The sequence below is a fragment of the Phyllobates terribilis genome, unplaced genomic scaffold (assembly GCF_046119375.1).
Source record: "Phyllobates terribilis strain yellow unplaced genomic scaffold, ASM4611937v1 Scaffold_2__4_contigs__length_985480577, whole genome shotgun sequence".
In the NCBI taxonomy this organism is placed as follows: domain Eukaryota; kingdom Metazoa; phylum Chordata; class Amphibia; order Anura; family Dendrobatidae; genus Phyllobates; species Phyllobates terribilis.
Window position 1 is genome coordinate 514,678,871 of NW_027362762.1, and position 17,778 is coordinate 514,696,648.

The window sequence follows — 17,778 nt, forward strand, 5'->3', positions numbered from 1 at the left end:
AACCATCATCACCATCACGTCCACTTCCCCATCCCTTGCCACGCGCCTTGCCCATTTTAAATGGAGGACAATATTTTCCACGTTCACTACAAATGGCTGGATTTGAACCGCAGTGATATGTGATACGTGTGACGGAAAACCACAGTTTTAAATAGCTGGCCTGTAGGTTACTATTTTTCACAGTGACCTGGTGTCAATAACTTCACGGACACACTGCAACAAAATTTAAATCAAGGCCAGAAATGGCTGAATTTGGAGCGACCTTATATGTGATACGTGTGGTGGCAAACCACAGTTTAAATAGCTGGCCTGTAGGTTACTATTTTTCACAGCGACCTGGTGACAATAACTTCGCTGACACACTGCAACAAAATTTAAATGGAGGCCAATATTTTCCACGTTCACTACAAATTTCTGGATTTTTATCGCTCTAATATGGAAAGAATCTGGCTGTATTCTGATGTGGCAACAAACAAATGGAGCAGAAAAACGGTGTTCTTTGGACTGCTTTTTAACAAAATAATCAGGATTAAGATGAAAAAAAAACTATCCCTGGCCCCTGATACCTGGGGCTATTTGTAGAAATATCTGTAACAGCAGCAGCAGACAGAACTGGAATGGAGCCTCTTGTGCTGTATTATACACTGCAGTCTGCCACACACACTGCCTGCCTGCCTAGCTCTGATAGATAGATAGATAGATAGATATACAGTATATATATACAGTACAGACCAAAAGTTTGGACACACCTTCTTATTTAAAGATTTTTCTGTATTTTCATGACTATGAAAATTGTACATTCACACTGAAGGCATCAAAACTATGAATTAACACATGTGGAATTATATACTTAACAAAAAATTGTGAAACAACTGAAAATATGTCTTATATTCTAGGTTCTTCAAAGTAGCCACCTTTTGCTTTGATGACTGCTTTGCACACTCTTTGCATTCTCTTGAGGAGCTTCAAGAGGTAGTCACCAGAAATGGTTTTCACTTCACAGGTGTGTCCTGTCAGGTTTATTAAGTGGGATTTCTTGCCTTATAATTGAGGTTGGGACCATCAGTTGTGTTGTGCAGAAGTCTGGTGGATACACAGCTGATAGTCCTACTGAATGGACTGTTAGAATTTGCATTATGGCAAGAAAAAAACAGCTAAGTAAAGAAAAATGAGTGGCCATCATTACTTTAAGAAATGAAGGTCAGCCAGTCTGAAAAATTGGGCAAACTTTGAAAGTGTCCCTGAGTGCAGTTGCAAAAACCATCAAGCGCTACAAAGAAACTGGCTCACATGAGGACCGCCTTAGGAAAGGAAGACCAAGGGTCACCTCTGCTTCTGAGGATAAGTTTATCCGAGTCACCAGCCTCAGAAATAGCAGGTTAACAGCAGCTCAGATTAGAGACCAGGTCAATGCCACACAGAGTTCTAGCAGCAGACACATCTCTTCAACAACTGTTAAGAGGAGACTTTGTGCAGCAGGCCTTCATGGTAAAATATCTGCTAGGAAACCACTGCAAAGGACAGGCAACAAGCAGAAGAGACTTGTTTGGGCTAAAGAACACAAGGAATGAACATTAGACCAGTGGAAATCTTTGCTTTAGTCTGATGAGTCCAAATTTGAGATCTTTGGTTCCAACCACCGTGTCTTTGTGCGACTCAGAAAAGGAGAAAGTATGGACTCTACATGCCTGGTTCCCACCGTGAAGCATGGAGGAGGAGGTGTGATGGTGTGGGGGTGCTTTTCTGGTGACACTGTTGGGGATTTATTCAAAATTGAAGGCATACTGAATCAGCATGACTACCACAGCATCTTGCAGCAGCATGCTTTTCCATCCGGTTTGCGTTTAGTTGGACTAACATTAATTTTTCAACAGGACAATGACCCCAAACACACCTCCAGCCTGTGTAAGGGCTATTTGACCAAGAAGGAGAGTGATGGGGTGCTACGCCAGTTGACCAAGAAGGAGAGTGATGGGGTGCTACGCCAGATGACCTGGCCTCCACAGTCACCAGACCTGAACCCAATCGAGATGGTTTGTGGTGAGCTGGACCGCCGAGTGAAGGCAAAAGGGACAACAAGTGCTAAGCATCTCTGGGAACTCCTTCAAGATTGTTGGAAGACCATTTCTGGTGACTACCTCTTGAAGCTCATCAAGAGAATGCCAAGAGTGTGCAAAGCAGTCATCAAAGCAAAAAGTGGCTACTTTGAAGAACCTAGAATATAAGACATATTTTCAGTTTTTTCACACTTTTTTGTTAATTTTTGTTAAGTATATAGTTCCACATGTGTTAATTCATAGTTTTGGTGCCATCAGTGTGAATGTACAATTTTCATAGTCATGAAAATATAGAAAAATCTTTAAATGAGAAGGTGTGTCCAAACTTTTGGACTGTACTGTATGTAGTGGAATACCTAGACTATTAGGACGTTCATTGGACTCTCTTACTTTATGCACTGCAGTCTGCCACATACACTGCCTGCCTAATTCCTGCTATCACCACTGATTATATGCAGCTAGTTTAGTCCTTAGAAGGACTGTTAGTTCAGATGGATATTATAGATATATGTTGTGGAATACCTATACTAACTATAAACAAGCAAATCTCTCCCTGACGCAGCAGCACCTATCCCTACTCTGCCTGATTCCGGGTAGACTGTGACGAGCATGGCGGCGCCCGGTCTTATATATACCTGATGATGCTGTACGGCCAGCTAATCACTGTAATTGCACAACCAACATGGCTGCGGCATTCCAGTGTGTGGCAGGCAATCCCTGCATGTTCATTGGCTCTCTAAACAGCGCTAAACATGCAGGGAGGGGACCCGAGCTCCCGCGGAAATACTCGCAGAGCGCCGAGTATCTCGAGCAGTGAGATGCTCAGGCGAGTACTGAGCAGTGGCGAGCACGTTCGCTCATCACTACTGTGGACCCGATTCAATGAATCTGGCAATTCGGAATTGGGCAATAATTTTGCGACTTTTGGGGTTAATATTTCCCAGCTCCGACAATACAGGCAAAGCTGGGGCTTTGTGGTTTTGTAAATGTTCACAGGTCCCAACATTTGAAAAGCAAAAATGATTGTCAAAATATGTTAAAGGAAACCTGTCAGGTCCCCCATGCCCTCCAACCCAGCAGCAATCACATATGTATTTCTAAATTCCCCGCCTAACCAGCCCTTTATCTTGTTAGTCACGTAAATCCATGCTTATAAAAGTATTTTTAAGCTCGGTTTTTCTTATGCTAATTAGGCCTTGACTAGTAGACGAAGCATTAGTTTCCTCAGACTAGTCGGCCCTCTTTGCATGTTATCTCGCCCTTTCAGGCGAATGATGACATGATTTTCAAGAGTCGGTGTCATCGCCAGTAGTGTTGAGCGAGCATGTTCGACACTGCTTGGTACTCGCCCGAGCATCTCACTACTCGGGATGTTAGGCAAGCACCGAGCATTTTCAGGTTACTCGGGTGGGAGCTCGGGTCTCTGTCCTGCATGTTTGGCGCTATTTACAGAGCCAATGAACATGCAGGGATTGCCAGCCAGTCACTGTAATGCCGCAGCCATGTTGGTTGTGGGCATTACAGTGATTGGCTGGCTACACAGCGTCACCTCGAGTATTTAAAACCGGGCGCCGCCATCTTGGACACAGTCGCTCCGGATCAGACAGTGTAGGAAGAGTGCTGCTGAGCTAGGGAGAGATTTATACTGCGAAATAGGTAGTGTAGGGTCTCTAAAGCCTGCAAAATAAAACAAACAGTCCTTCTGAGGACTAATATTCATCCCAGATATCAGGCAGGCAGGCTGTATAGGAGACGCAGTGGTTATACCAACAAACACTGCATTACAGTCCTGTGTGCTGCTGCTGCTCAAATTGCTAGACTTAGCCCCAGGTCTCAGGGGCCAGGAAAAATCCTTTTTTTTTCATCTGAATCCTCTTTTTTTTTTTTTCCTCAGTCAGACTGTACAAATACCAGTCTCTTGGTATCCCCCCCCCCCCAAAAAAAAAATTGAGTGTGTCTGTGAGTGTTCAGACACAACTATATCTGTTTCGGCCAGATAACTAGAACTGTGGTTTTGCAGTTCCACGGTTCAAATCTCTGTATTATCCACTTTTTTGCCTTTTTTCCATAAAAAAAAAACTGTTTGAGTGTCTCGCTGACTGTTCAGACACAAATATATCTATTTAAAAAAGTCTGGTATACGCCAGGAAATTAGAACTGTGGTTTTCCTCTTCCACAGTTCAAATCTGGGTGTTATCCACCTTTTTGCCTCCTTAAAAAAAACAGTTTCAGTGTCTCGCTGACTGTTCAGACACAAATATATCTGTTAAAAGATTCTGGTGTAGGCCAGAGAACTAGAACTGTGGTTTTCCTCTTCCAGGGTTCTAATCTCCTTTTTATTACCTTTTTGCCATTGATAGTGTGAGTGTAACTATTTTACTTAATTTACAATGGGCAAGGCGCGTGGCAAGGGACTTGGAACTGGACGTTCTGGTGATGGTGCGTGCAGAGGACGGGGCCGTGGCCAAGGTGAAAATGTGCCACAACCAACAGCCACATCTTCTCGCTCCCAGTTCTTGACCGAATTACTAGGGAAGCACGCAACAACACCACTATTGCGAACTGATCAGTGTGAACAGATTATTAATTGGATAGCAGATAATACTTCCAGTCACCTAGGCACCACCACCTCCGATCTGTCTTCCACACGGTCAAGTCTTAGTAGCCGTGAGTCTCGACCGCATACTCCTCCTCACCCTGATGCTCCTTCCTCCCACCATGCCGAGAATCGTCAGACAGCAACTGATCCCACAGTTGGACACTCTGAAGAGCTATTCACTGGTCCATTTCCATATTTGGGCCCCTCGCTTGCTCCACTTGAAGTGGTGGAAGAGGAGATCCCATGTAGAGATGGCCATATATTTGAACAGCCACGGCCACAGGAAGGCGACGCTGGCAATTTGTCACAAGAGGTGGACGATGACGAGACACAATTGCCACGAAGTGAGGAGGAGGACCGTGGTGCGGAAGTAGAAGAGGAGGAGGTGGTGGATGATCTAGTAACTGACCCAACGTGGCAGGAGGACACGCAGATCGAGGCCAGCAGCACACAGGGGGAGGGAGGCAGAGTACCCCAACAGGCAGGAAGAAGCAGTGTGGTGGCCGCAGACAGAAGGCGGGCAACCGTTCCCCGTAACACCAACAAGAGGGACGTTGCCAGTACAACCGGTAGGTCTTCCACAGTCTGGAATTTTTTTAAAGACTCTGCTGATAACCCGAAAAAGGCCATTTTTACCTCCTGCCAGGCCAGCATCAGCAGTGGTGACAAAACTACCAGCCTGACCACCACCAGCATGATCAGGCACATGTCAGCAAAGCACCCGACTTTGTGGGGCGAACCCCAGGGTCCACGACCAGTGTCAACTGCTTCTTCCACTGTTTTGCGTGTAAGAGAACTCCCTGTTGTGCGTGCAAGGCAATACCCTGTCCATACTGCATGCAAAGATGCCCCCTCCTCTCAGTCTTCACTTGTTATGGCAGTTTCTCAAGAAACAGCATCAACGTCCACGTCCCGCCGAAGCGTTCAATTGTCCATATCCCAGACCTTTGAACGAAAGCACAAATTCGCAGCCAACGCCCCACAGGCCACAGTCCTAAATTCGCACATTTTACGACTGCTTGCGTTGGAAATGCTGCCTTTCAGGCTGGTGGAGACAAAATCCTTCCGCAACCTTATGACGGTGGCCGTCCCTCGGTACTCAGTCCCCAGCCGACACTATTTTGCCCGGTGTGCCATCCCCGCACTACACAAGCACGTGTCCCAAAACATCTGCCGTGCCCTCAACAACGCAGTTACTGGGAGAGTCCACCTGACAACGGACATGTGGACAACTGCTTGTGGCCAGGGACGGTACATCTCCCTGACGGCACACTGGGTAAACATAGTGGAAGCCGGGACCCAGTCGGACCTTGGGACAGAACACATCCTCCCCACACCGAGGATTGCGGGCCCTATGTCAGTCAGAGTTGCCCCCACAGTGTACAGCTCCTGCGCATCCTCCTCCTCCTCCTCCTCCTCATGTTCAGCCTCCATCTCAGACATCACCATATCAGTTACAAGTTGGAAACACTGCAGTACTGCCTCCGCCAAGCGGCAACAGGCTGTGCTGAAACTCATAAGCTTAGGTGATAAACCTCACACTGCTTGTGAGTTGTGGACAGCTGTGAAAGAGCAGGCAGATCTGTGGCTGAGACCGCTGAACCTACATCCAGGCATAGTCGTGTGTGACAATGGCCGTAACCTGGTGGCGGCTCTGAGGCGAGGCGAGATCACACACGTACCATGCCTGGCTCATGTGCTTAACCTCGTGGTTCAGCGGTTTCTTAAATCATACCCCGAGTTGCTAGATCTGCTCGTCAAAGTACACCGCCTGTCAGCTCATTTTCGCAAGTCGGCTACAGCTTCCGCCGCCCTTGCTGTGTTGCAGCAGCGTTTGCAGCTTCCGGCACACTGACTGGTGTGTGATGTCCCCACACGTTGGAACTCTACCCTCCACATGTTGCAAAGGATTCGTGAGCAGAAGAGAGCAGTTGTGGAGTACCGGCATCAACAAGGCCGTCGGTATTCAGCTCAGACTCCACACATAAGACCTCAGGAGTGGACCTGGATGTCTGACATATGTATCATCCTGACAAACTTTGAGGAGTCCACCAAGATGGTGAGTGGCGATGACGCCATCATTAGATTAGAGTCAGCATCCCACTTGTCTGTCTTTTGCAACGCTCTCTGCAGAGAATTAAAGAGGAGGCATTGCAGCCAGAGTTTGATGAGATGGATCAAGAAGCCGCAGCGGGCGATTACACACAGCCCAGCCTCATCTCATCCCAACGTGCATTGGGGACAATGATGGAGAGGAGGAGGAGGAAGAACAGGAGCTGGTATCATGCGCTGTAGATGGTAGTCCCTGTACAACTGTCATACCGTTAGTTCAGCGTGGGTGGCCTGAGGACAGGGGGGAGGAGGAGGAGAGCATGGTCAGTCGTCATCTTGGTGAGGACACGGAAGTCTTGCCCGTTACCAGTCTGGCACGCATGGCTGACTTTATGTTTCGCTGCCTTAACCATGACCGTCCCGTTGTCAAAATGTTGGGTGACAGTCATTACTGGTTGGTGAGACTTTTAGACTCCCGCTACAAGGAGAACTTTCACTCTCTTGTTCCTGAGGTGGAGAGGTCTACATAAGTGGGGCAGTACCAGAAGGCCCTTGCTGCAGAACTGTTAAAAAAATTCCCATCTGAACACGCTAGCGGCAGAGGTCACAGTTCATTGCCCAACCAAGGCGTACAGGCGAGAGAGACGCAACTCCAATCCAGCAGAGGCAGGGGGACACTGTCAACGTTCTGGGACAGTTTTCTGAGACCCGCCCAGCTTACAGGCCCTGAGGCGCGGGGTACTCTCAGTAGGAGTGGAAAGTTTCAAAAGATGGTGAGGGAGTACCTTGACGACAGTACCAGCATCCTCCGTGATTCCTCTGTGCCTTTTAATTATTGGGTATCCAAGCTGGACACTTGGAATGAACTCGCTCTGTACGCCTTGGAGGTCCTGGCCTGCCCTGCCGCTAGCGTGTTATCGGAGCGTGTTTTTAGTGCCGCTGGGGGAATTATAACTGATAATCGCACTCGCCTGTCAACTGACAATGCGAACAAGCTGACCCTTATCAAAATGAACAAGGGCTGGATTGGGCCTGACTTCTCATCACCACCAAATGACAGCAGAGTAACATAAAGTCAAATCCACTGTGTTATTTCGGAAGGTGTATTCCCATGCACCGCTTCACACCCACACATGGGTATACGCTTCCTCATTTTGGCTGTTTTTTGCTCTTCTGACGCGCCCCTGGGCCTGTGTCGCGCTGCGTTGCGCACGCGGGAGCTTACCCGGAGCCGGATCTTTTGAGGGTTGTAGTCTCGTGGCGGTGATCCGGTCCGTGCCCAGGGAGTCAGACTAAGTGGCGCTGTATTAGCGGTAGATGTTGGACGACTACGCCACCCGTTGAATGCAGCTATGGAGCTGCCGCTGCAGGGCAGACCGCTGAGGCCGGTGGTAGGATTGTGCAGCGTGATAGTATAACCCCCAACGGGAGGGGTATGGCCTCAGGGCAGCCGACGTGGACGATGGGGGTAGCAGGAACCACACGGAGACGGTACGGTGTAGTTCAGGGTCTTTACTGGTGACAAAGATAGACCCTCCCGGAGTACTGGCTAGCGATTGGGGCCTGGTCAGTCCTTGAGCAGATGGGATCTCCCCTGGCCAGGCGGAGTTGTAGGCCTCCCAAACTAACTGTACTCTTCTGGCTACCTTGCTAGAGGCGGGTAAAAGTAGCCCACGTCCCTGAGTGTGCCATGTGGTGCTCACCCGTATGGCCGGTGACTCGGGGCCTTCTAGTAGCTTCCGCTCCACGACGGCGGTGCTGGTCCCATGCGTGTGACCGTGCCTTCGGGTTTCTTGGCCAGAGGACCTGAAATCCCCTGCCTGACGGATTCTGCTGCTGGGTAGGAGTTAGTCCCCACAGCCTCGGACTCCGGGTCCGGTAAGAAATCTTCTCAGTCAGGGCGAGCTCTGCAGCTGCCAGCCCCTGACTCCTTGTAACACTGCTCCCACAGAGCTCCTGTTGTTTCTTCCTATGCTGCTTCTCTTCTCTACTTCTGGCATGGCCCAGGAGCTGGGCCCAGCCGGAGCCACAGCTCCCTGTCAGCCCTCCTGGCTGAACTCTCCCTCTCAACTCTCCAACCCTGCCTCAGCCCCAGGTTTATATAGGGGAAGTTCTTCCCCTCCCAGGACTGGGCAGGAGGTGTGGCATGCATAGGATCCCTGACCAAGAGACCTCCCACCTGCTCTCAGACATAACATTGCTGTTACTGTGGAAACCAGACCCCTGGGGTGCCACATTCCCCCCTAGTGAAATTTAGTACTCCGGGACTAAAGATATTTTTAGAAAAACATAACAAGGTATAAACAATAATAATACAATAAGAAAAACACATAAAGATGGTTACGGCGTGTCCGCAACCGGGTGCAGTCTTTGAAGAAAAGCAAGGTGTCCATTTCACCAAAACAGGGAGACGTAACCAGGTAGGGGTCTGTCCTGCCCCGAGTCCTTAACAGTCTTTAGTCCGTCCTGGGTTACGCTCCAACTATGTACAAAGGATTCCCGGCAAATCCACCAAAGACTCCCATAAATTACTAGAAACACATAATTATTTACAGGATATGGCCGCTCTCAGTCCTCGGCCAGTGGGGATAAGGAATGGCTGCTCACAGTCCTCAGCCTGGTTTAAGATAGGGGCACATGGGGAACAATTCAATAATCCCAACGGGGACCATATTTTAATTAGCAGCAGTCCTTGTACCCTTACGGGTAACTATTTACAGCTCTTTATTCACGCTACTTCCCTTCAGTAGCTATGTCCTCTTTGTGCTCCCTCCTGAGGGTAGTCCTCAGACCCGTCCGGGTCCTCTTGGCTTTCCTCGTATTGGTAGTACTGCAGCTCCTCCTCGGTTAGCTGGGTTAGTATCTCTGCGACAGTCCTCCTCCCAGGTAGCCAGGACTTTACCTCCCTTTGGGCTGCCCCGGTTAATTGGGCCACCAGGATGCTCACTTTTTGCTCTTCTGTAAGGGGGTACACCTGGAAGAGGCTATCCAGCTTTTCTCTAAAGTCATGCAGGTATGCGATTCCCCTGAGTACTGGGGTAGCCAGGCTGCCCCCGGGATATAGGGCATGGTGAAAGGCATGACCGCAACAGCGGTGGCGCTGGCGGGGGTTGAAGCGGTGAAGCTCTCCTCCGTATCCGACATCCTTCTCCCCCCTAGTGGACCGTGGCCTACCTTGCGATGATCCTCTTCCGTAGGCCGCGGCTCCGCAGTGGATCGTCAGGGTTGAGGACCTTCCGTCGCGCTCCTGTGACGTCGGCGTCTGCTGGGCTCCTTCCAGGACCTTATGCAACGTCCGGACGTGAGGCGGGACTTCAGTTCTCGCGCGCTTTCGGAGTCCACGCCCCTCTTCTTCCCGCGCGGCGTCCTCAAGATGGCGTCCAATGGCGGGAAACCTCCACGGATGGCGGGAAGAAGGCCGAAGATGGCGCCGGATGGCGGGAAAACTTCGCGGATGGCGGGAAGAATGTAGAAGATGGCGCCGGATGGCGGGAATCTTCACCACTGGTAAGTTTGAACAGTCTTTTTCAGGCACGCAGTACCCGGTGGTTGCGGGCACGAAATCCTGCCGACTACGCCAAAAGTTGACGCGCCCCTGGGCCTGTGTCGCGCTGCGTTGCGCACGCGGGAGCTTACCCGGAGCCGGATCTTTTGAGGGTTGTAGTCTCGTGGCGGTGATCCGGTCCGTGCCCAGGGAGTCAGACTAAGTGGCGCTGTATTAGCGGTAGATGTTGGACGACTACGCCACCCGTTGAATGCAGCTATGGAGCTGCCGCTGCAGGGCAGACCGCTGAGGCCGGTGGTAGGATTGTGCAGCGTGATAGTATAACCCCCAACGGGAGGGGTATGGCCTCAGGGCAGCCGACGTGGACGATGGGGGTAGCAGGAACCACTCGGAGACGGTACGGTGTAGTTCAGGGTCTTTACTGGTGACAAAGATAGACCCTCCCGGAGTACTGGCTAGCGATTGGGGCCTGGTCAGTCCTTGAGCAGATGGGATCTCCCCTGGCCAGGCGGAGTTGTAGGCCTCCCAAACTAACTGTACTCTTCTGGCTACCTTGCTAGAGGCGGGTAAAAGTAGCCCACGCCCCTGAGTGTGCCGTGTGGTGCTCACCCGTATGGCCGGTGACTCGGGGCCTTCTAGTAGCTTCCGCTCCACGACGGCGGTGCTGGTCCCATGCGTGTGACCGTGCCTTCGGGTTTCTTGGCCAGAGGACCTGAAATCCCCTGCCTGACGGATTCTGCTGCTGGGTAGGAGTTAGTCCCCACAGCCTCGGACTCCGGGTTCGGTAAGAAATCTTCTCAGTCAGGGCGAGCTCTGCAGCTGCCAGCCCCTGACTCCTTGTAACACTGCTCCCATAGAGCTCCTGTTGTTTCTTCCTATGCTGCTTCTCTTCTCTACTTCTGGCATGGCCCAGGAGCTGGGCCCAGCCGGAGCCACAGCTCCCTGTCAGCCCTCCTGGCTGAACTCTCCCTCTCAACTCTCCAACCCTGCCTCAGCCCCAGGTTTATATAGGGGAAGTTCTTCCCCTCCCAGGACTGGGCAGGAGGTGTGGCATGCATAGGATCCCTGACCAAGAGACCTCCCACCTGCTCTCAGACATAACATTGCTGTTACTGTGGAAACCAGACCCCTGGGGTGCCACACTTCTCCTTATCCTCAGCCTCCACCACCACTATACCACCAGGGTGACCGTGGTCCGTGTTGCCAGCATTGCAAGTTCCTCCATCCTAATTTTTGGCAGCTTTTGCTTGGAAGGTATAGGCAAAGACTATGGGAGACCCACTTCCCAATAATGGGAATAATGTTTTTAACATGCTGTATGGCATGGCTCTTGTAAGGGACACTGCAAGTTCCTACGTCCTAATTTTTGGCAGCTTGTGCTTGGAAGGCATAGGCAAAGACTATGGGAGACCCACTCCCCAATAATGGGAATAATGTTTTTAATATGCTGTACTGCATGGCTCTTGTAAGGCGCATTAAAATCGTCTTGTTAAGCTACTGTGACCTCCACGTCTCTTCCAAGGGTCATTGATATTGTCTTTTTATTCCACTGGGACCTCCACCACTCTTCCAAGGGGCATTGATATTGTCTTTTTTTTCCACTGGGACCTCCACGTCTCTTCCAAGGGGCATTGATATTGTCTTTTTATCCCACTGGGACCTCCACGTCTCTTCCAAGGGGCATTAAAACCGTCTTGCTAAACCACTCTGAACTCCACGTCTCTTCCATGGGGCATTAAAACTGTCTTGTTAAGCTACTGTGACCTCCACGTCTCTTCCAAGGGGCATGAAAACCATCTTGTTAAACCACTCTGAACTTCACAGCTCTTCCAAGGGGCATTGAAATGTTGTTTTTAATTACCTCTAACCTCCACGACTCTTCCAACGGGCATTGCATTTCCTCCTAATTTTAGTCAGCTTTTGCTCTTCAATGCATAGGCGAACACTTAGGGAGACCCACTCCCCAATAATGGGTAGAAGGTTTTTAGTACTCTGTAATCCACGTCTGTTTCAAGGGGCATTGCAGTTCCTCATAATTTTTGGAAAGCCTTCCATTCACTGCTTAGGCCAACAATGTACAGGAGACCCAGTTGCTATAAATGGAAAAAATGGTTTAGTTAAGGCCCTCTGATCTCCATGTCACTTACATGGGGCATTGGAGTGCCTCGAAATTTTTGGTAGGCATTGCACTCACTGTATGCCCTATAACTGTGTAGCTGAACCGCTCCTTTTGGTACAGAAACATATCCTACAAGACATGTGTGGTTGACTGGCCTGATATTGATGTGAATGGTCCCTGTTCCTCCTGCTCTTTCTCCTTTGCCACCACCTCATCCATCATTCATCACCTGAAGCTTTGTTTTAACGGGAGTCATAGAACTGGGATAGTAGCAGGAAAACATCCAGCAATCCTCGGAGGAGGTAGGATATGCGCCAAAATGCTGACCACCTCAGGCCTAGCCGCTACTACATACATGCGCTTGCATTCCAAGGAACAGAAAGCTAAGGAGATGGATGGCCTCATGATGATGAATAATTTACTCGTTGTGTAGGAGGCCGACCACTGCTGCTGTCTACCTTCTGAACTTTGTGTTGAAGCCTGATTGACCCAGGACCCACAATCCTTTATGTCTGGAGGACGTGTTGCATCCCAGTGTCCAACTGTGTCCCGGCTTCCACAATATTAATCCAGTGTGAAGGCGTCAGTGAGATGGACCATCCCTGGCCATATTCACTTGTCCACGTGTTTGTGGTTAGGCTGCCCTTCCCACTAAATGCACTGGGGAGGGCACAGGTAATGTTTTGGTATGCGCGCTTGTGTATAAGGTGCACAGGGACAAATAGGGGCGACTGGGGACCGTGTGTGGGCACCCGGCCGCGGGGCGGCTGGGGACCGAGTATGGACACCCGGCCGCAGCCTGGCGGCTGGGGACCAAGCGTGGACACCTGGCCGCCGGGCAGCTGGGGACTGAGTATGGATACCAGGCCGCCGACGCAGCCATGACGTGGTGGCCAGATTCCGTCTCCACATGCCTAAAAGGCCCAATTTCAAGTGCAAGCAAGCAAGCAGTATGGTTTGCAGCCTGGGGGTGGGTGGGTGGCAGGCTGCATACTTGCACTTACATTGCAAGGAATGGGGGAGGTACAATGAATACTGCCCTGGGACAAGGACTTGAACGGTGATAGTTGCAAGTCTGCAACGACAGGTGCAAGGCGGCAGGCATCTTCGCATGTGCCTTGAACAGGGGGTTGGCGTGCACACACTACAGCTGAATAGGCTGTCCTACCCACTAAATGCACTGGGGAGGGCACATGTAATGTTTTGGTATGCGCGCTTGTGTATAAGGCTCAGCGGGACAAATAGGGGTGGCTGGGGACCGAGTATGGATACCAGGCCGCCGACGCAGCCATGACATGGTGGCCGGCATCTGCCTCCACAAGCCTAAAAGGCCTCATTTCAAGTGCAAGCAAGCTAGCAGTATAGTATTGCAGCCTGGGGGTGGGTGGGTGGCAGCCAACACACTTACACTTGCATTCCAAGAAAACAAAGCAGATGCTAACTTCTATCATCATCATCATGCTCTTCACCTTGGCACTCTCAACTCCCCTGATGGAGAAGCCAGGGCCCACCGGAGGAGTCTCTGGTTGTCTGGTGGGCTCGTCCAATGCTGCCCTAAAGCAGGCCAGGCTAAGAAAAGTGTGGGGAAGGTTCCCGGGACAAATAGTGGCAGCTGGGGACTGAGTATGGAGACCTCGCCGCTGACGCAGCCATGAGGTAGTGGCCAGCTTCGGCCTCCTCCAAACTAAAAGGCGCCATTTCAAGTGCAAGCTAGCAGTATAGTATTGCAGCCTGTGGGTGGGTGGGTGGGTGGTTGGCTGCATATTTGCGCTTGCATTGCAAGGAATGGGGGAGTTACAATTGAACACTGCCCTGGGACAAGGACTTGCACGGGGATAGTTGCAAGTCTGCATCTTCTGATGTTAAAATGACATTTCCCATTGAATGCATTTGTCACGGTTGAAAGCAATACAAAAGTGCAAAAACGCATAAAAAATGCTACTTGTGAACATAGCCCAATGTGTGAAGGAGTATTTTTGTTTTTGGTTATTTATTTTACCTTATACACAAGTCTTTACTCTGGAAAGGATGTTCCTTAACATATTTCACAGGAAAACAGTTTCAGTTTCGTTTTTGAACGTTTTATTGTGAGCCCGTAAAAGTGGCTTAATACCTCTGACCACGTTGTTGACAGCAGTGACCTGGGGGTCAGAAATGCTTCCTGGGGCGATCCCCATGCTGTCCCCATGTCATTTGAACACTGTCACTATCGTTTTGGGCACTTTTTAGGCTTTCTACAGACTGCCAGGGGTGCCGCCGCAAAAATGCTCGGGTCTCCCATAGACTAACTTTGGGCTCGTTGCTCGGGTCGAGCACCCGAGTATCACGATGAGCTCGGCCCGAGCTTCGAGCACCCGAGCGTTTTAGTGCTCGTTCAACACTGATCGCAAGCTCTCTGCAAACCTCGCGCATGCACGCGGTTTTCTTCAGGCACGTCATTGTGCCTCTGAAGCTGGGTGTACGCTTTCCAGCTTCAAAGGTGCACTGCGTAGACCGAAAGTGCAGAAGACTTAATTTTCTCCCTGCAGCGTTCGGCTAAATGCGGGTGCCTATTAACCTGCAGATTAACTTCATATCTGCAGGTTAATAGCATTTTTTCTTATGACAGGTTCCCTTTAAATAATACGATGCTTTTAATATAGCCATGCTTCCTTATTGAATCTTGCTCCTCTCGTGTGCTTGACTCATAATTGGTGTACTTGGTGCGGCAAATGTTGATCTATGAAACATCCCTTCGGCTGTGGTCCGCATAGGCAGGGTCACGGATGTCCCAAAGTTTTGGCCTCTTTTGGACGAAGTCTGGCAGCATTTCCACATTAATGTGTTGTGTCATTTTGTCAATATCTCCGTGGAGGCGTGCTTATTTTATTTCTTTATGTGGTTGCCAGCTCTCTTCCTGTAACCCAACTTCCTGGCCTTGGATGATGCAATTTCCTGGTTCGTTGGCAATCTGTGCATGTAAATTGGACGCCATACGGATGATCCATGTGGCATCCATTTTTTTCTCACACCCAAGGCTCATCTGATTAACGGATCCACTCGCAGCATGCTGCAATTTTTTCCTCAGGCTGCTCCGGCCTGAAAAAAACATCGAAGATCTACACTGCCTCATTGAATAACATTGGTCCGAGTGCAATCTGATTTTTCTTGCATTGCACTCGTCCAGTTTATATGCTCGTGTGAGCAACCGCTGTGAATAATAATACAAAGATTCCAGTGATAGGTAGGTGCTGGACCTGCAGAGTCAGTGTGGCTGTGAATTCATTGATCTGTGCTATACAGCAGTACAGCACTTTAGCTACATCATTTTTTTTATTTGTCACACACTGCAAACAGTATCCCTCTGTTCTAATTTTGCATTTGGGTTAAAGAGCTGAAAATGGGTCAATTACATAACTAGGAGACCTCAGAGTGTTATGCACATCTTTTCCAGGCAATTAGAAATTTTGCAATATTGAGGTTAGCTGCAAATTTATTCCCAGCAAATTCAACAAAGCTAGCAAATGTGAATTTCATAAGTTACCCAACATGTTTGTATTCACAGGCAAATTTTGTAGCGATTATAGGAATGTCTTTGTCACTACTGGGATTGAATAATTAGGATTTTGGTGAATAATCTTATTATAGTAATCTATAGGGATGTGGTATCTGTGATTTTAAAGAGATCCACTCACCACTTTTTACATACTAAACTGGCTCCATAAAGACAAAAGGACTCAAGAGCTGAATGAAACATAGTTATTTTTTCTCATCTCTATTGCGGAGATATTGGCATGTAAAGTTTAGATGCTGATTATCCCTTCAACCATGAGGCATTAACAGAGATTCTTCCCTGATGGCATTTATTTTACCCCGGTAAAAAAGTAATTGCTAGGAGCCCCACAGCTGAGACACCCATCCATCCCTTCGGGCAGAGCTCAGCAGAACCCAAACTTGAATGGAATGGGGTGCACATGCTTGACCTCAGCTCTACTAATTTTATCTAGGTGTCCCAGAGAATGAATGGAGCAGAGATCGAGCATGGCATATCAATGCCATTAAAAATTCCCTTCAGAGTTCAGTTTTGTGAATTCAGAGCCTCTTCTACTGACTATTCAACTTTCAATTTGAGAATACCACTTTAAATAGGAAATAGTCACATAGGCATGATGTCCCCTTTTCAGCCTTCCTCCCGATTTGGATGGCAGGGTGGCTCAGGAGATGGAGAAAACAGTCTGTAAATAGTTCTTTACCAATCAGGATTGCCCAGAAACCAGAAAACTCTCAGTTTATATGTTTGTTTCTTGTCATCTGCTCACAGGGGCTAGACTCACAAGCATCACAAACACTTTCCATTACTGCAGAGTCAGATTGTAAAACAATGCAGAATGTGTTTATGTTAATATTACTAATACTTTATACCTCCTAAGACATATTATTGAAATATAATAGATATAAATATCATACAAGTAAAAAAAGAAAATAAAATTTTGAGTCTGTAATATGGGGTCTAAGGAGTAACGTTTCTCCTTGTGGAGAGTGATAAGCCAAGCCTGGCATGTCAGAGTGAGGAGACTTATACGCCGTGCATGGTCCTCTGGGAAATTAAATATGCAAATTGTCTCTTCAGAGAGGAAGAGAACTAGAACTCTAGCGTCATCTATTAAAGGAGTTGTCCACTACTTTCACATTGATGCACCCCCACCGATCAGCTGTTATCGGCGCTGGCCGGAAGTCCTTACCTGCGGTGCTTGGCCGTCAAGTTGTAGTGGCAGGCGCTTGTTACTGCACATCCACCTCCTATTCAATTGAATGGGAAGGGAATGTGCAGTACCCTGCAGCGGCCACTACAAATGGACTGCCCAGCACTGCAGGCAAGCAACTGCGGCCGCCGGCACCGGTAACGGCTGATCGTCGGGGGTGCCGCATGCGTGACCCCAGCCGATCATACATTGATGCCCTATCCTATGGATAGGGCATCAATATGAAAGTAGTGGACAACCCCTTTAAAAGCGGCGATCCTAAAAGTCAATATCGACCCCTTAACAAGCCTTGCCATATGATTTAGGATAAAATCCAAACCAGAATCTCAATCTGCAAGTCTGTAATATGAAATAACTATGTTTTATGTGATTTTAAACCATAGCAAAAAGTTACCTCCTACGTTGCTCTGGAACCCATGCTAGGATGATGAAACTTTAGGACATACAGAACATAGGATGAAATTCATTGTTTTTTTTACAAACTGTAGCTTCCTATGATCTCATTCTTCAAGAATTAGCCTTGATTTATGCATGAAAAAGCAGTCATAAATTTGATTGACATCCAGATACAGCATTGTTAAAATAACTATTTGATTTACACAGTGAGGGGCGGATTTAGTAAGATAAAGACAGTGTAAACTTAGACAAGACAGGCAGGAGATACAGAAAACCTTTCACAGTGGTGTACAATACTGTTAAATTTG

General features: G+C 48.8%; 1 protein-coding gene across 1 annotated transcript in view; it reads right to left on the reverse strand.

The window, feature by feature from the left end:
• LOC141252847 (angiopoietin-2-like) overlaps positions 1-17,778 on the reverse strand; it is a 169,395-nt gene that overhangs the window by 150,323 nt on the left and 1,294 nt on the right. The window lies entirely within an intron of this gene.